We start from the raw sequence: 5580 nt of genomic DNA, 5'->3' as shown, positions 1-5580 counted from the left end.
GGAGTCACGTGGGTTCTGCAAGAGCCCAGGGGTTTTCACGAACCAATCAGACGCCCGTCATCTTCATTGCCAATAATTAATTCTTACGCGCACGATGCCGTGCTGTGTATGTACGTATGTTGAACTTATTTAGCACCGTGCGTAGCAAATCGTGCTAATCGGCAGTGCGGGGTAAAGACAAGAAACTATGGGTCTCTCTGTGAGTCTATGGGCTTCTGTGTGAGTCTATGGGGATCTGTGTGAGTCTGTGGGTTTCTGTGTGAGTCTATAGGGATCTGTGTGAGTCTATGGGTCTCTCTGTGAGTCTATGGGTTTCTGTGTGTCTATGGGCCTCTGTGTGAGTCTATGGGTCTCTGTGTGAGTCTATGGGTCTCTGTGTGAGTCTATGGGCCTCTGTGTGAGTCTATTGGTCTCTGTGTGAGTCTATGGGTCTCTGTGTGAGTCTATGGGTCTCTCTGTGAGTCTATGGGTTTCTGTGTGAGTCTATGGGCCTCTGTGAGTCTATGGGGTTCTGTGTGAGTCTATGGACCTCTGTGTGAGTCTATGGGTCTCTGTGTGAGTCTATGGGTCTCTCTGTGAGTCTATGGGTTTCTGTGTGAGTCTATGGGCCTCTGTGAGTCTATGGGTCTCTGTGTGAGTCTATGGGCCTCTGTGTGAGTCTATGGGCCTCTGTGTGAGTCTATGGGTTTCTGTGTGAGTCTATGGGCCCCTGTGTGAGTCTATGGGTCTCTGTGTGAGTCTATGGGTCTCTGTGTGAGTCTATGGGCCTCTGTGTGAATCTATGGGTCTCTGTGTGAGTCTATGGGTCTCTGTGTGAGTCTATGGGTCTCTGTGTGAGTCTATGGGTCTCTGTGTGAGTCTATGGGTCTCTGTGTGAGTCTATGGGTCTCTGTGCGAGTCTATGGGTCTCTGTGTGAGTCTATGGGTTTATGTGTGAGTCTATGGGGATCTGTGTGAGTCTACGGGTTTCTGTTTGAGTTTATGTACGTATGATGAACTTATTTCGCAATGTACGGAGCCAATCGTGCTAATCGGAGGTGTGGGGTGAAGGACAACAAACTGAACACCAACATCACGTCCTGTGAGCGTAACGAATCCCTGCCGACCTGCGCGCGTCTCGCGGCTGTGCCCGTCCGCGTGTGTAGCGATCGATCGAACTGCGCGTGTGTAGCGATCGATTAATCGATCGCTACACACGCGGAGTTCTTTGCTCGTTCTGCCGAAACATCCAGGTATCAAATATCCACGGCTCCGGATATCCAAACTGAAGCCAACGTTGTGTTCTCAGGATTACATTTTACAAAAAGGCAAAGGCTCAAGCGCCGAACTCAGGCGTGTTGAGGATGTCCACTGCTCACCGGCAACGTGACTCAATGAATGCGCGCATTGAGATCATTCAAATTCAGCAGCAATAATTACAGAGAGAGCCCCACCCATCCCGGTCACCACCCCGCCTCGCCGTCACAAGCTGCTGCCGGTCAAAGTGCCGCGTGCGAGCACCTATCAAGGTCGGCACGGGGCACGAGGCGTGGCTCACGCCGCGTGTGGCCGTCCTTGCTGCTCCCCCCGTGCTGATGTTTTGGACAGCTGCTGTACTCTTTTGAAGGCTGCGTTTGCCTAGGAGAAAGGACCAGGACTAGTTGAGATAATCACCACCAAAGTTCGCCTTGGCTGGGAGTTCCTAATACACTGACAAAGACAAGATCCCCGTGTAACACGAACAGACTTTTGGGGCATACAAGGGGTGGTGGGTGGCCATCACCACGTCCGACCGGCTTTGTCTCCCTAGTGGCAATATTTACTCATTTGAGGCTGCGTCGACCTAGGGGAGGCCCAGGACCGGTTCAGATGATCGTCGCCAGTGACGACCGTGAACGGGAATCGAACTCAAGACGCCGAGTTCGTAGCGCAGCTCGCTCGCCGATGGCACCACCGTTCCTCGCAATTAACACATCGACACACACACACACACCCGTGGGTGGTGGTGGTGGGTGGACACGGGGGGCGGGGGTGACGTGGTTATGGGCAGCCTTGAGGTTTTGGTGGTTGCGTCGAGTCAGCCGTTTAGTCATTTTATTTTTTAGCGGCCGGGTTTTGCCCGTCGCCTTCTGGGTGGGGGTCTCACGCGGGGAGTTTGCCGAGAAGCGGCTGTCCTGAGACGACCCCGCTAAGGGGGTCTCTATTAATATAGAGCCCTGCCCGCCACAGTCACTTGGGTGGGTGAGCGGCAGTGGCGCTCAGTGAATGAGCCCTTCGCTCATCTACACCCCAGAACAAAGGCCTCGCGCCGCTGATATCCTGGCTTCGAACTCGTGTTGTTCACATCGTTGGGTTTTTTTGGACGCATTATTGGGAACTAAATGAAGGGGAAAACACTCCCGGCAAAACCGGTTAATACCAGTTTGCAGCACAGATAGAAACGTTTCGAGCAAATAAACACACAACGTGTTAATCTTTTTTTTAAAACCGAGACAAGAAAGGAGCTGCCACTGTTGGGTGATGGAGAGGCCTCTGTGGGCTTCCAGTCCAGAGGCAGCGGTGCGATTCCATCTCCCGGCGCGGCAGCTGAACTCCCAGGGGCAGGTTCCTTGAAACCGACTTCCCCCCACTGCCTCTGTCGAGCCTGCAGAGTCAATCAAACAAACAAACTGGGGTCACCGCAGTCAGGCGATCGGCAGGTTGCGCGCGGTGGGGTGAAGCGTGGGTACACCCAGCGACTGGGAGCCGCCCTCCTCTGCCGCCAGTTGGCGTTGAGCAGCGGTCCATGCGTGCCAATTAAACTCTCTACTAATCAAACTGGTTTTTATTTTATTTTAACAAGTTGGGCCCCACTGAGCTACGTAGCTTTTTTTGGTTCAGAAGCGACCTGGCAGTTTTTTTCATATTTAGTTTTCATTTATTTGGAATAACCCTGTGAGCCATTCGGCTCTTGATTCACAAATGATAGCCCGACAGAAGTGGACTTTTCATCACGTGGACGTGTATAGCAGCCGAATACTCTAAACGCACGTTGATTCTAAATGCGGTCGGAAAAATTGGAGGAAGAATCCACGCGACCACGGGGAGAGAAATCGAACCCACGATCTTCTGTATACCAGACGAGGTAGTAAACATCTCCTAGCCACCACGGCGCCCAATTGATGCATTCATTCCTAACGTTCCACGGGAAACGGTTACCGGTTTCTGACTTTTGGAAACAGTAATTGATTGTACAATCGGTTACCGGTTCACACAGTTACCCCTCGTTTAAACCCAGGGGCCCGAGTACAGGACAGCTCAGACAACATTCGAACTTGCGTGAGCTGCTTGCCCTGACCCTGATTCCGTATGGGATTTACGCGAGAGAAATCGCGTACATGCCGAGATATCTTAGGGGGAGAGCGCCATTACTCATGTCCACGCACACATGCGCGCTCACATACACACACACACACACAAACAAAAATCCCCCATATAGCCTTCACAGACTTTTGGGGCAAGTGCTGTTAGCGAGTGGCGCCTATGAAGGCAGACACGGCGTACGAGGCGGTGGGTGGCCAACACCATGGCCGACCGTCTTTGTCTCCCCAGTGGCGATGTTTACACATCACAAAGGGTACTCATTCGAGGCTGAGTCGACCTAGGGGAGACCCAGGACCGGTTTAGATAATTGTCACCGGTGTTGGCCGTGAGCGGGAATCGCACTCGGGTCGACGGGTTCGTAGTGCAGCGTAGCGATAACCACTGCGCTATGCTCACGCACGCACACGCGCATGCACAATCGCATACAATCTCCCCCACACAGACACGCACTGTCATAAATAGACAAAGATCCCCTCCATATAGTACTTTAAAAGACTCTTGAGGCACGTGCTGTTAGCGAGCACCTCTTAAGGATGGCACGACATTATTATTAAGGATGGCACACAACAGACAGATGCATAAATAGACCCACATAAACACACGTAAAAGCCACGCTCCCTCTTACACACACGCACGCGTGAAGACATCTCCGCGCCAAGCAACTGCGAGAGTCGGTCTGAGTGTCCGTCCAGAGACAGCGCAGGGATTATTGTATTTAAGAGACGTGAAATTTACCGTTAAGATACTTGTGTGTGTCCAGTCGTCGGTGGTCCGACTGAGACGATGGACGCGGTTTGAGCACCCGTGGCTGATACTGCGAGCGACATATAACAAATGTGCGCATTATAAAACAGCCTTCATTAAACGTGTATTCTAGATTGACTGACACGTCATTAAACGTGAATTCTAGATTGACTGACACGTCACTAAACGTGAATTCTAGATTGACTGACACGTCATTAAACGTGTCAGCCACGTTGTTAATCCACCGCTGGAAGAAGTCCTCTAATGCCATGTTGGCCATGGGGGGGGGGGGAGGGGGTTATTTGACCATACTTCACCATTCTGGCCGATGTCGGCCGTGGCTTGGAATCGAACTCAGGTGATCGGGTTCGTGGCAAATACTGCACCGCCACTCATCTCCAAAACATGATAACGCGAAAAGTATAAAAACATCTGAGTAATACTGTACAAGTAGAGCACGTGGAAATTAACGTGTGTCAATACATCAATTGCAACAATGATATCGCAAGATACAATATCACGTGGCCATTTAGCCTGAAAACATTCATACGGCATCGTTATAAATATAGAACCATATTTTAGCTTGGTTCAGCCCGGTACAGATTATTTAAGGTTACCGTTTGTATGCCCGACAGATGATTGGCACGGGGCAAACTGCTCTCTTAATACACCGTAGTCTCAAGGGGCACTGCCAGATATTAGGGGAAAGTTATACTGATCAAAAGTAAAAAATCAAGAGCAATAGGACGGCCCTTATCTCCACGGGACACCCTTGCCGAGCACTGGAAATTCCACGTTTTTAGGGCGGGCACCAGTATTTCCAGACCAGAGCTTACAGGGCTGCAAGTATTATTCTGTGTATGCATGTGTAGTGAGCGACTACCGAGACAACGTGAAGAGGGCTTCTTATTTATTTCTCACACTTCAAGCACAATCACTGGGTGATATATATATACACACGGCTACGCATAGCGGACCCATCTACGCAGCCTCATCGTCGGGGTCTAACTATATAGCTGGCTGACTAACATTGCGACGACGATGATGGGAGCCGTGCAGAGGATCGGCCATGCGGCCGGACGATGAAGAGAGAGATGACGGCGAAGACAGCGACGGCAGCCAAGAGCTGGGACCCCACGACAGCCCCGAACCTTCGGTCACGTCCCCTTATATACTTCCCGGCGTAGCCATGCCCCGCATCCGGCCCCGCCTCCGGCCACGCCTCCTTCTAGAACCTTCGAGCAAGTTCCCAGAGCTTCCTGACTGACCCCGCCTTTTATCTTTAACCCAGACACGCCCCTCTTCTAGTTGGTTCTTATATAAGGCGCCCATACTCATGATCGTCCCTCCTGGTCAACAGATGGCACCCTGTCATTACACGTGTATGTATGTATGTTGCACTTATCTCGCACCGTACGTAGCCAACCTTGAAAAAATATAATCGGAGGTGTTGCAGACCTGGCTGTTGCGAAAGTCCAAGTGAAGTGAGAGATT

At 51.3% G+C, this 5580-nt stretch overlaps 1 long non-coding RNA gene across 1 annotated transcript; it reads right to left on the bottom strand.

The window, feature by feature from the left end:
* Positions 1-977: 977 nt before the first annotated feature.
* LOC133342175 (uncharacterized) lies at positions 978-5222 on the bottom strand. Its single transcript, XR_009755101.1, has 3 exons — positions 5116-5222; positions 4078-4156; positions 978-2623 (listed from the first exon to the last, which is right to left on the bottom strand). It is a non-coding gene; the product is annotated as an uncharacterized LOC133342175 (long non-coding RNA).
* Positions 5223-5580: the final 358 nt, after the last annotated feature.

Source organism: Lethenteron reissneri, chromosome 14, assembly GCF_015708825.2.
Source record: "Lethenteron reissneri isolate LAM-NWPU_2019-01 chromosome 14, ASM1570882v1, whole genome shotgun sequence".
Lineage (NCBI taxonomy): Eukaryota > Metazoa > Chordata > Hyperoartia > Petromyzontiformes > Petromyzontidae > Lethenteron > Lethenteron reissneri.
This window is presented reverse-complemented; position numbering and strand designations above follow the sequence as displayed.